The sequence below is a fragment of the Loxodonta africana genome, chromosome 11 (genome assembly GCF_030014295.1).
Source record: "Loxodonta africana isolate mLoxAfr1 chromosome 11, mLoxAfr1.hap2, whole genome shotgun sequence".
In the NCBI taxonomy this organism is placed as follows: domain Eukaryota; kingdom Metazoa; phylum Chordata; class Mammalia; order Proboscidea; family Elephantidae; genus Loxodonta; species Loxodonta africana.
The window spans coordinates 48,406,563-48,420,986 of record NC_087352.1 but is presented as its reverse complement, the minus strand read 5'-3'; positions in this window follow the sequence as shown (position 1 = coordinate 48,420,986).

Below are 14,424 nucleotides of genomic sequence, written 5' to 3'. Positions count from 1 at the left end.
CCCCATAGAACTTCCAAGGAGCACCTGGTGGATTTGAACCGCTGACCTTTTGGTTAGCGCCATAACTCTTAACCACTATGCCACCAGGGCTTCCTAGGTTTCGTAGGAGCTCCATAAAGACGAAATAGCATTGGGAAGGAACCACTTACCTGTCATTGGAGGACTTGTGTGTTGCTGTGATGCCGAACAAGTTTCAGCACAGCTTCCAGACTAAGACTAGGAAGAAAGGACTGGTCATCTACTTTGGAAAGCCAGTGAAAACTCTATGGATCACAATGATCTGATCCCATTGTGCATGTTATCACCATGAGTTAGGAGCAAAAGATGGCAGCTGAGAACAATGTGGAAAATTCTTACTCATTAATGAGAGGCACGAATCCTTGGGTTCAACATAATGAGTGCTGAGCATAAATCCACACCTGCACTTGAAATTCTATCCTCTTGGTTATAGACGCTTGATGTGAGCATTTCAGAAGGAGGATATAGTTGTACCAAAGGCAGGAAACTGGGGCATGCTCAGTGAATTACGAAGAGGCCCATTTTACTCTGTTTCAGAGAGATGTGGGAGCTGAGGCTGCAAGAATTGGCTTGGGCCAAGTTATAAAGAGCCGTGAATGACAGGCAAAGGGGTTTGTTCTCTTTGGTAGTTAGAGGTGAGTTATTTGGATGGGAGTGACCTAATTGGTGACAGTGTTTAGAAGGGATGGCAGGGGACTGTATCAGGATAAGGGGAGGTTATGCTATGGGAACAACTCTAAATCTTAATAGCTTATTGCACTAAGGCTTTCTTCTTGGTGTCATTTTGTTGTCTATTGTGGGTTGACTGGAGACATTGTTTCATATCTCCTTGCCCCATTACCCACTATCACGAATGTTGCAGGTTACTGTGGTAGAGGGAGAGAACAATTCAATGCTCTGACCCAGAAGTGACACACATCACTTTGCTCCCAACTCCTTGGCCAAAATCGGTCATGTGATCCCACAGATCCCGAGGAGGCCAGGAAGTACAATCCTACCACATGCCCAGAAGAAGAAATGTGGAAATACTAGAAAAACATCAATGACCATCATAGGAAGAAAGTTTATATTGGTGTAGCTATGATGCTAGCACAGTCTTCCAGGACTTGGATGTGAGGACTTGACTGAGGATGGTGGGAATAGGTTTGGGAAGAATTGCAGTAACATTTCAGAAGTAGTATCAAGGATTTCATATTGTGGGGTCCAGAAAAAGAAGATAAATGTAATCTGGAAGTTCACACTTAGATAATTTCTTGAGTAGACTTTAAAAAGATTTAGATTGCCTAAATGGAAGTCAAAATTAAGAACTGGCTAAGGGAAGATGATGAGCTTGACTTTTAGTCATACATATATATTCTTGCTTGGATGTATGTAGTTGGTTGATTTTAACTTATCAATAATTGTGAAGCAGCAATGCACAAAGAAGAATACCACCAAGGCGATAAAGACCTTCAAAATGAGAAAAAGGAAAAAGTAGTCTTGGGCTACATGGCATAAACCATTTCTTCCTCCCAAACACATTTGCTGCAAATTCCTAACTCCTACTACATACAGTAAGTATGCTAAAGAAAAACCGTTCCAATCCTGAACTATGGTGAAGGAGAAGGGTCATGGGTGCTTCTCACCAGTGCCAGTGAGCCTGGGAGTTTTCTCTGCCACGATCTTTGATGAAGAGTGACATCGCCTATTGGAAGCTTTGGCAACCAAGATTAATATAAAATATTATTTCATGTTAATACACTCATCATCTGAAATCGCTGTCTTTGGTTGGTTTTTTTAATGCCTACTGGAAAGAGGAAAAAGGAAAATATGTTTGAAGAACTTCATAAAATAAAATATAACCTAAAGGAACCCTTCACTTAATCAAAATAGAGAGGGATGTGTCAAATGTGAAATGCTATTTATGTCATTTAGCTTACACACACACGTACACACACACACCTTAGACATCTAATGCTGTAAGGACCCCAGATTATAGATTTTAATCTTAGCATGTGTCTTCTAAGTAAGGAACCTAGACTTAGTTACCATGAAAAGTTGGCTCCTGTTCTGACATAATTCATTCTTAAACAGCTCCTTGAACCTTGTTTTCTTTAATTTTTTTGTAATTTTGAGTCTAACATCCCTACAGAGTATGTTGTAAACCTTTGGGATATGACAGTGTAAACTTACTTCTCTGCAAAGAGCTTTTCTTCCTGTTCTTAGAAGCTTCTAGACTAGCCAGTTGTAATTCTATAGTTATCATTATCCCAAAATCATTCATTCTGAATAGCCAACCTCTGCCTACATGGTTGAGGGGTACGACTGCATTTGAGAATTGGCTATGTCAGTCTTCCCTATAAAGCATTCTCTTTTTCACATCCATTTTTCTCTTCCTAGGGTCGCTATGAGTTGGAATTGACTTGACGGCAATGGTTTTTTTTTTTTGGTTTAGTGTCCCAGTGGAGCCCTGGTGCCACAGTGGTTAAGCACTTGGCTGCTAACCACAAGGTTGACAGTTCTAACCCACCAGCTGCTCTGCAGAAGAAAGATGTGAGAGCCTGCTTCCATAAAGATTTACAGCCTTGGAAATCCTATGGGGCAGTTCTACTCTGTCCTATAGGGTCACTATGAGTCAGAATCAGCTCCACAGCAGTGGGTTTAGGTCCCAATGGATTTTGGTGAATATTTTCATAAAGACTCAATACATTGGATGATAAGCTTTCATAATGTTAGGCTCTGTTTTTCTGATATTTATATTTGCTGCCTTCATTGGGAAGTTAGATCTGGAGCAGCCAGCTTGAGACCCTGCATCAGTAGGGCCCAGCAGTATGCAGATAACACACTAAGAAAGGTTTCACTTTAAAGAAATGAAGGAAGGGACTATATGTACAGAGCTGTGGGCTGGAACAAGGGATGTTGAGGCACCCAGGAGCGAGCAACAGTGGGGAGCTGTTACCACCCTCAGGCCTGACAGACAGGAGCTGGAGCCATGGGACTCAGGACACTTAGTAGGAGCCACAGCCACTGCCAAACCGTGGAGAATCAAGGAAGGTGTGGGAGGAACATGGCTGAAAAGCCACCTCCTCTCACTCTTCATTTCCTGCCAACACTCCCACTGCCCAAAGCCAGATACAGCTAGAGGACAAGGAAGCCCCAGTCATGTCTGTAGACGTCGGCTTCCGGCGAGGGAGCAGGGCAGAGAAGGGTGAGTGATGGCTTTGGGGTGCAGGGTGGGACAAAGAGTAATCACAGACATCTAGCGTGTGCACTCAGAAGTGCATTCAATGTTTTATTGCCACCATGCATTTTATGGAGCCCTAGTTTTTTTTAGTGGCTCAGTGGTTAAGAGCTACAGTTACTAACCAAAAGGCCAGCAGTTCAAATCCACCAGTCACTCTTTGGAAACCCTATGGGGCAGTTCTATTCTATCCTATCAGGTCGCTGTAAGTCAGAATTGACTTGCTGGCAATGTTTTTTTTTAATGCATTATCCTCTCTAGAGAGACTGTTACTGGAATAGGGTACTTGGGATGCTACATTTACCCTTTGTTTCTAGTTATCTAACCAGGGTTATCCGGGAATTATACCCTTTCCTTATTGGTTAATTTTACTCAAGGAGACAGAATGGCACTTTCTAAACAATATTCTTTATCAGTTTCCAATTTCAATTTATGAGATTGTTCTGGCTCATAGAGCAGTACTATTTATAATGTTTCACAGTATTTAAAGAAACTGATTATTCAATTTGCTTTGCTACTTTACGGCAAGCTGCTTATCCTCAGGCTTTTCTTCTAGTTATAATTGTAAATTACACAACTGTGGCAGAGCTGTTTCTAAATACAATCCTTTGCAAAACCGTATTTTTACCTAAGGGACCTCTATAATCAGAGTCTGCCATATCACACCTACCACTCAGCTCCAGAAAGTGTGGGTTTAGCCCAAGAGTAATTTTCTGGTCAGACTTAATTGGATCAGTTATTTCTGGAGAACAAATTAAAAAAATTTTTTTTTGTTTTGTTGTTAATATGCACAGCAGAACATACACCAATTCAACAATTTCTACGTGTACAATTCAGTGGCATTGATTGCATTCTTCAAGTTGTGCAACCATTCTCACCCACATTTTCTGAATTGTGCCATCCTCATTAACATATACTTACTGCTCCCTAAGTTTCCTATCTAATCTTTGGAGTTGTTGTCAATTTGATTCCACATAGTTAGTTCTTAAAAGAACGCAATGCTCAAGAGAGACATAAACATAATTTCTTGAATGAAAAAAACCCAGGAAGGCATCTGTCAGCTGATTGGAAAGGATGGTGTGTTGACAAGAGTGAACAGTGAGAACAACGGCATCTGCCAAAGGGAGTGGCCTCGTCTTGCAGAGGGTAAAACACCTGTCTGTAAGCAGAGGTAATGAGCGTTTATTTTGTCAGATCAGCCTCTGAACCCTTTCCAGGGTCAAGGAAGCAGCCATTGTGTGAATCTCAGCAAGAGATGGACCTGCCTTCTACTATGGAAACCAAAAGGCCACTTCCCCTGACCCCCACAGCCTAACCTCAGGCACGGGATTCTTCTGCTTTGACTCGGGAAAAGGTGATACAAGGAAGCAGGGACAATTTAAATTTATTCATTGTGGTGCCAGTGGTGGTGGTATGGTAGTGATGGACGTGGTGATTGTGGATCGAGAGTTACCTTGTAAATTCCAGTTGTCTGGTCAGGGAAAGGGAAGGAACAAGATGTGGGAGGAGAAGAAAGAACGTGGCTGTTCTTAAACACATCTGCCCATGGGGATGCCAGTCTGCTTTTAAGGAGCCACGGGACTGGTTTTAAACCCAGGGTGTACTGACGCCATGGTAGGACATTTCATAGCTTAGGTGCCTTTTTTTCTTTTTTAAAAATTACATTTTTATTATTGTAGTAAAAATATACATAACAAAACATACATCATCTCAACAATTTCTACATATACATTTCAGTGACATTAATTATATCTTTCAAGTTATGTAACCGTTCTCACTAACCTTTTCCAAAGCAATCCACCACCATTAACGTAAACTCAATGTTCCCTAAGCAAAAAATCCCCCTTTTCTCCTTCCTCCCACCTCAGGTAAGCACTAACAATCTTTGGTTTCTATATACTTCTTTCATGTAAGTGAGATCATACTGTATTTGTCCTTTTGGGACTGACATATTTCACTGAGCATGATGCTTTCGAGGTTTATCTATGTTGTGGCATGCATCAGGATTTCAAAAATATTACATTTAAAACAAATATTTTACTGTATTTAAGACGAAATTTTACACAGCAGAGTAGGTTCCCATTTAACAATTTTTACACAAAGTATTCAGTGACGCTGGTTACATTTTTCACAACGTTCTCATTCATTCCGTTCTGGCTGTACCATTTCCAGTACTCTAATTAACCTGGCCCCTACCTTCTCATCTTTGCTTTAGAGTAGTTTTTGACCATTTGGTCTCATAGAGATGATTTTTTAAAGAAGTTCATTACTCACAGGTGATATTCTTTATTTTATGAGCCAATCTGTTATTAAGCTAAAAGGTGACCTCAAGGGATAATTTAAATTTAAGGTTTTAAGAGTATCTCAGGGTGATAGTCTCAAGGTCGAAGCTTAGACTCTTGTTTCCTTCTAATGGGACTCCATCCAATGGCATTAATAATAGCATCAGTTAACTGCTGCTGCCTCGGGAGATGAGAAAAGCTTGCTTTGAGGAAAGGAAGGCATTGTTTATTTCCATGCCCTATTTTTATACCCAGCACACTGCCTTGAATTAAACAGGTCCCCAAAATATGTGTAGAACAACTGAGTTTCCTTGGGTCTTGATTAGTCATAATTTTCTTTCTTGGGAGCTGGAACAAACATTAGGAAAGTCTTGAGCCATTAATAATCCAAAAGTAAGATTCTTTTCCTTGATATTTAGGTGGTATACTGGGTTGAATTGTGTCCCCCCAAAAGATATATTCAAGTTCTAACCCCCAGTGCCTGTGAAAGTGACCTTATTTGGAGATAGGATTTTGAGATGAGCTCAGACAGGTGTCCCCTTAGAGGAGGAGACACAGAAAGAGAGACACAGATAGAAGAAGTCCACGTGAAGATGGAAAAAGAAATTGGACTGATGCTGCTACAACTCACAGAACACCAAAGATTGTTGGCAGCCCCTGGAAGCTAGCAAGAGATAAGGAAGGATGCTGCCTGAGCCTTCAGAGGGAGTGTGGCACTGCTGACACTTTGATTCAGACTTCTAGCCTCCAGAGCTTTGCAAGACTACACTTCTGCTGTGTGAAGCCACCCACTTTGTGGTAATTTGTTATGATAGCCTTAGGAAACCAATAAAAACCAAAACCAAACCCGTTGCCACCGAGTCGATTCCAACTCATAGCAATCCTATACAGGTGGTATTTTAAAATTATTAGTTCGGTTTTTTTTTTTTTAAAGGTATTATCATGAGGGACCAGTCCCTGGAGAAGACATTATGTTTGGTAGAGTAGAGGGTCAGTGAAAGAGAGGAAGATCCTCAACGAGATGGATTGACACAGTGGCTCCAACAATGGGCTCAAATACTGAGAACCAGGCAGCGTTTTGTTCTGTTGTACATAAGGTTGCTGAGTTGGAACAGACTCAACGGCACCTAACAACAACAGGTACTTTTTATTACTTAGGATTAAAATGTGGGTGAGTATTATATTTTTTTCCCCAGTTGACAAAGGATGGAGTGTTTACCGTTTACTTCTAGAAGCAATATCATAACATAGTCCTTATTTCCAGTGGCTCTATAATGTTGACAACTGATAGAGGTAAATTCTGATTTCAGAAGCTTTTCTGTTTAAAAAAAAAAAAAAATTTTTTTTTTCTGTTTAATCGCTCTTAAATATTCAAATTATCTAAACCTCTAGTTTTTCCAATTCCTCCCTTTTTTTTTTTTTTTTTGGAGCCCTGATGGTACAGCGATTAACAGCTCAGCTGCTAACCAAAAGACTGGCAGTTCAAGTCCACCAACTGCTCTTTGGAAACCCTATGGGGCAGTTAGTTCGCTGTCCTATAGGGTCACTTTGAGTCGGAATTGGCTCAACAGCAACTGGCTTGGCTCTCCCTTTTTTTTAATACATAGAGTTAAGCACAGGAGATGCATTTGGAGTTCTGGGCGCTAATGCTAATTAACATTTTTTTATGACTTGAGAGTCTATATAATGCTTTTGATCATGAGTTTTGACTTAATATGACAAAACTACTTTGTGAGGTAGGTTGGTTTAGTGATTTTGTGTGAGGAAATTGAGCCAGCTTCTGACAGAGTCAGGAGTTAAACCCTGGTTTCTGATTTCAAATTAGGGTCCCTTTTTACTACAAGTTGTTGCTTTCTCTATGTAATTTCAAATTGGATGCGTAATAACAACCAACACATTAAGGGTAGAAAATAATTTTGAAGATAGACTCAGGATCTCAAGGTTAGAGAAGACTTTAAAGGGAATTCAATACAAAGGCCATCTGACTCTTGATCTCTTCTTTAACATCCTCATTATGTGCTTAACTATATTTGAACATCTCCAAAGTGGAAGATCTTTATACCGCTATACCAAGCCATGGTATTTTCAATCATCTTATATGCACGTGAAAGCTGGATAATGAAAAAGGAAGATGGAAGAAGAATTGACATATTGGATTGTGGGCGAAGAATATTGAATATATACCATGGACTGCCAGAAGAATGAACAAATCTGTCTTAGAGGAAGTACAGGCAGAATGTTTCTTGGAAGAAAGGATGGTAAGACTTGGTCTCACTTACTTTGAAATTGTTATCAGGAAGCACCAATCCCTGGAGAAGGACATCATGCTTGGTAAAGTAGAAGGTCAGCAAACAACAGAGAGACCCCACTAGATTGACAAGGAGGGTATAACAGTGGGCTCAAACATAGCAACAATTGTGAGGATGGCTCAGGGCTAGGCAACATTTTGTTCTGTTATACATAGTGTTGCTGGAGTCAGAGCTCACTCTATAGGCGCCTAACAAGCGCAACAACATACCTATATTACCTTCAAAGCTGGCAAACACATTAACAGATGCATAAAACATCCAAGCAAGCCACAGAGGAGCCCTTCTTGTTAGTCTTCCAAATGTCCTCAAGGTTGGATTCATAATCGTATTGGGCAAAAAATAAATGCTGCCACATCACCTCCCTGGTATATTTTTTAAACCCAGAAATATACACATGACCATGAAACTAAAGAAAATCTAGGTTTGTCCATGTTCACGGGCAATGTTCACCTGCATAACCAAAGGGAGCCAGGTGGTCTGCAGCCCCACATCCAGAGCACTCTCTTATTCAACAGTAACAAGTCGTATATAAATTGGTTTCCATGGTTTGCTCTCTTGGCCGCTTTGCTGGTGGCTGAGGAAATGCAGCTTGTCCCTGCATGTTAAGAAGTGAGCAATGTCACATTTTCCCTGACACTTTGTAGGCGAGTGCTTCATAAATATAAGGCTCTTCGTCTAAAAAGGGAGACTTATCCTGACAGGTTAAGGGACAAGATGGCCCCAAGTTTACTTCTTTGGCTGCTCTCTTTTCGATTTCAACTAACCTTTGTTTTTCCTGCAAGAAACATTTCTCTCAAGTGCATGCAAGATGTTGAGGAGTTCCTTTCTGATCTAAATTCAAAGGAGCCCAAAGAATACGCTCTACAAAGTCAGTTGGCCTTCCTGGCTTGTTGGGTAGGTAAACCAGTGCTGAAACTAGCTTGAGGTTTGTGCAGTTACTCGTGCTGGGAGTGTTCTAGAAAAATTCTTGAGAATTAAAAACACAGAGCCAAATAGGGAGGGGAAGATGAGCTTCACTTTCCAAATTGTGCCAAGAATCAGGAGGGAGGAGGAATTTTTACGGCAGAAGGTGAGAGAGGAAGGGGTAAAAGATCTAGCCAGAGGGAACCTCATAAGGGCCAACCTCATAATAAGATGAGAATTGTTTCTAAATTGTATGATGCTGTTTACTATTACTGAAGCTGATAACATTTCATGGTTGTATGAGATAGCTTGGTTTTTTTCCTTCTTCAGACATTTAGTATGCTTTTAATAATGAATTGCTTCGCTGTTCGGGGAACAAGTCCTGCCCATCACGTGCTTTGTAATAAATTCCAAGGACTGAGTTGGTCAACGAGCTGGCTGGAGCTGGAAAAATTAAGACTGTAGCCAAACCTCTTTGCAAGTGATTTGGATGGACTCTGGGAGGCCAGAGTTCATTCTGTGTTCGTTTCCCAAATTTATTCTCACAACTAAAGGGGCACATAACTTCCTGCCAGAAAGGGACAGGAAATCGATGCATTTTCAGTGAGGTGTCCTCTCCTTTTGGAGAATGTACGATTCTTGATGCTGTTAGAAATGGATCACAAGGCAAACGGCACAAACTCGCTCCTGCAAAGCCAGAAAAATTAACATAGCAATTTCCATTTATATTCTGAACACGAAACTAATTTATTTTGCATTGAAAAACACTTACACTTAGCATAATATACATCATAAAGATGAACAAAAATTTTGCATTAGTATTAAGTCATTCAAAATAGCACACAATTTGAAGAAACTGCTCTTCTACACTTGATTAAATGTCCTGGTATTTAATGAAACTGTGGCAAAATACACATCCAGTTAATTCAATAGCCATTTTCTTCTATTCCTACTTTTGACACTGATTATGTTTTTCTATAATGCTTGGTGATATTGACAGGGAAGATTCAGAGGAACCCCAGCCAAATAAGCTGGCCAGGAAAACCCAGAAGATGGTGATGGGAGTGGTGGCATATATTGTTAATCTTAGTTGCAGCCATTTTAACACTGTATTTCCCTTACAAGATACTCTAGTCATGCATCAAGGATGTTCTATTGTTTGCCTTCAAGTTATCCCCAACTCATGGTGACCCCGTGTACAACAGAATGAAACATTGCCCAGTCGTGTGCCATCTTCACGATTGTTGGTATGCCCGAGTCCATGGATGTAGCTACTGTGTATTTGAGTGCTTTCCAACCTAGGAGTCTCATCTTCCAGCACTATATTGGACAAGATTCTATTGTGATCCATAGGGTTTTCACTGGCTAATTTTCAGAAGTAGATCACCAAGGCTTTCTTCCTGGACTGTCTTAGTCTGGAGGCTCCACGGAAACCTGTCCACCATGGGGTGACCCTGCTAGTATCTGAAATACTGGTAGCCTACTTTCCAGCATTAAAGAAATATGCAAGCCAATACAGTATGAAAAACAGACAGATGGGTGGCTGTTCCATCTGTATGAGCCTGAAAATTGAATTTTTTTTTTTTTTTAGTTTAAAAAATTTTCCCCAGGGTGAATTGGTTTAAGAAAAAATTGAATGATTTACATAAATGGGATATATGACCACCTCTTAAGTTAATCAAATAGATGAATATTACTAGCTATAGCTGTTTTAACTGATTTTCATTCTAAGGCACCAGTCATTACTTTTACATTTTGCCTGGGATTTTTTAGCACAGTACATGGTTCTGACTTCGGTTCTCAGCATGGTTTTCTTGACGGTCCTGTGGATGGAAAAATAAATAAATAATGGTCAGTGTTCAGTGAGGGCTTTTAATGTCATGTAATGAAAAGCATCATTCGGAACCCTGTGTGGGGGCTGTTTCAGGTGGCTGTAGCAACTACCCCATGGGAAGGGTGTTATTTTCATCTCTGTCTTATAAATGAGACCACTAAGCCACAGAGATGTAAAGTATCTTGACCAACGTAAGTGGTGGAGATAGGATTTCAACCCAGGCCATCAGATTCTGGAACCTGCATTTCAATCACTGCCTAAAATAAGCCACAACAAGAGAAGCAAGAACAAAAAATTCAGTTTCCATCACCAGCAAAGAGGAATGAGGCGGAGCTGTACCTATTAACATGGAGGAATTGCTCAGAAATAATATCAAGGAAAAACCATCAACTTGCCGAAGAATATATACAGCATATAAAATTTAAACAAATACCAATTAAGGCTTAGGGGGAAACCCTGGTGGCTTAGTGGTTAAGTGCTACGGCTGTTAACCAAAAGGTCGACAGTTCGATATCCACCAGGTTCTCCTTGGCAACTCTATGGGGCAGTTCTACTCTGTCCTATAAGGTCGCTATGATTGTTTGGGTTTTTTTTTTTTTTTTTGGTATTGCTTAGGGAGACAAATGTAGGTAGCACAAATGGAAAGAAGGGCCTGAGAGTGATAGCCTCCAAATTCAGTACAGCAGGTGCCTTGGAGCGGGGTGAGGGTGAGGATGAACTCAGGGAGGGGACACGCCAGGTTTCAACTGCTTGGTCAAGTTTTATTTTTTAAGCTGGATGATGGGAACATAGGGTTTATTATTTCGTTCTTTGTGCCTTAATTTCATAACAAGGAGCCCTAGTGGTGTAATGGTTCAGTGCTCAGCTGTTAACGGAAAGATTGGCGGTCTGAACCCACCAGCGGCTTTGTGGGAGAAAGACTGGTGATCTGCTCCCATAAAGATTACAGCCTAGAAAACCCTATGGGGAAATTCTACCCTGTCACATGGGGTCACTATGAGTCAAGATTCAGCTGACAGCTCCCAACAGCAACACAACAGCTCCCCGGGGAAGAGTTCAAGAATGTTACGGAATTGTTGTTGTATGCTGTTGAGTCTATTTCAACTCATAGTGACCTCATGTGACAGAGTAGAACTCCCATAGGGTTTTCTTGGCTGTAATCTTTACAGGAGCGGATAGCCAGGTCTTTATCCAGGTCTTTCTCTGGAGGAGCTACTGGGTGGGTCCAAACTGCCAACCTTTCAATTAGCAGTCGAGTGCTAAATCATTGCACTACCAGGGGTCCTTCCCTAGCAACTACTTTTGGTATAAATCTTTGTCTTAACCCTTCAAGCCCCTTCTCTCTGGTTCCTACACCAAGTCCCCTAGCCCATCCATTCTCCAAGTCCAAGACTAATAAAGAGTTGACCAGATAGGGGGCACTGCGAGGAGGTGTTTCCAAAGGGCCTGTCTCAGGGAGTTGGATATCAGATGGACAGCGCATTCAGATCTCTTTCTTCCCACCTGGGTATCTCTGGCAACAGATGGTTAGCATTTTACCTATATGCCCTGGATCATCAACTAGAGGGCAAGGACTATATGTAGTGAAACCTGTGAGAGCCAGAATTCAACGGGACTGCCTTGTTTTTTCTGGGTCTCTCAAGTTTTCCACCTCTGACAGGATGCAGACTTACAACTTTTCTATTACTCATTTTAGTGGAAAATATTTCAGTTTTCCTTCTCTGACAGGTTTCCTCCCTACACAGTTTCTGGGTTTCACAGGTTTTATTGTAATTCTAGTGTTCAAACATCTCCGATGTAATACAGCAATCGGGTAGGTGCTTAATGCTGAAGATGGCCACTGTTTTCAGGATTTGTTTCTGGCCGAACATTTCAGAAGGATTGGTTGCCATCACCTTCATGGTGTAAATGCATCCATCGCTTAAAATTTAAGACCCTTGACCGAGGCCTTTTTTTCCTCCATTCAAACCTAGAAACTAATCTACTTAGCGTTTTAATATCCACACATCACTGCTACCATGTGAGAAAGAAAATTTGTCTGCCAATTAGCCCAGCAGAATTGAAATGAGTTGTTTTTAATCCTTTGAAAATGAGAACTTAGGACAACTGCTATGTGACTTGAAGTAGCAGGTGCTATTAATCATTCATGGCTTCTGTTTCTCCCTCCCATGGCAACGCCAATGTCTTTGGATTTGAATGGCACCCATGGCTCTGTTTCTCTTTGGTTCTTGACAGAAACTAATTAAGGACAAGGCTGAAAAAGGGCAAATTGTCCGTTTGAGTTTAAAATCATCAAGCAACTAAATGCAAAATAACCTCAGCTGGAAAACCATAAATCCAATCAGTTTATAAATCAAACCACCAGTTGTGAATAAAACTTGAATTTAGACTTCTCAGTTAAAAAAGTGGGTATTGCTCTATATGTATCCTTCAGAGTTTTACCTAAGAGCAGAGGTGGACTAACCAGGTACTGCAGCAGCCCTGGGTGCATGGTGCCACTGAGCAATTTCTATTAACCCGGTATGGCCAGCGGTGTATCTATGGGAATTGTGCCTATGGCAGGCACTGAAATTGTGCCCCTGTCCAAACATCTGACACCTCTGTTTCAGATAACTTTACCATAATATCAGCACAAAAATACCTATCAAGCTCCTTATAGTAAGAAAGGTATTCACGGGCTTACTTGTGCTTACATACTAACCTGTAGTGCACAATTTCACCTTCTGTCCCTGCCTAAGGGCAAAGACAAGCTCACACCACCTGTCTATCAGTTTGTTGTACTGTGGTGGCTTGCATGTTGCTATAATGCTGGAAGCTAGGCCACCAGTATTTCAAATACCAGCCGCATCGCCCATGGTGGACAGGTTTCAGCAGACCTCCCAGACTGAGACAGACTAGGAAGAAAGGCTTGGTGATCCACTTCTGAAAATCAGCCAATGAAAATCCTATGGATCACAACAGAATATTGTCTGATACAGTGCTGAAGATGAGCCCCCCAGGTTGGATGGCATTCAGATACACATTGATCTCAACCTTGGAATCAAGTATACCAATGATGGTGAAGATGGCGCAGGACTGGGTAACATTTCGTTCTGTTGTTCATGGGGCCGCCATGAGTCAGAGCCAACCTGAAAACAACAACAAAATCCTAACAACAGAAAGGCAAGCTCAGTATTGATACCTCTGGATTCTGTCTCTTTCAACTCTTGTAGTTTCAGACCCTTAAACTGAGGCTAGAATTCCTGAGCGGTACAAATGGTTAAGTGCTGGACTACTAGCTGAAAAGTTGGTAATTCTAACCCTCCCAGAGGCACCTCAGGAGACAGGTATGCTTCCAAAAGGTCAAAGTCTTGAAAACCCTGTGGAGCACAGCTCTACTCTGCACACAAGGGGTAGCCATGAGTCAGAATTGAGTTGGTAACAACAATAAACTTGGGCCACAAAGTTTGGGATACCCAGTCAGTGATGGAGAAGGGAATCTGAAAATCATTTAGTCTGTTTACAATAAATGTATCTGGTTTTTAAAAATTTTGACACCGAGAGAACCTCAAAATACATTTGCGGAACTCCATTTTGGGCATTTGCACATGTTTTTCAAAGTTAATTCAGCAAATGTTTATTGAGCTCCTCCTCTGACTGTACACTGATTATGACATAGTCCCTGCACTCTTGAGGGCGACAGACAAGTAAACAAGTACATGACTTCTACAGTGACGCACTAAGCCAGAGTCTGTAATGTTTCCTGGGGAGATGACCCTTCAGCCTAGACTTAAAGGATGAGTCAATGTTTGCAGGCAGACAGGAAGGAGGGGCATTCCAGCCTGAAAGAAGGACAAGTGCAGGCCTGGTGCATTTTGT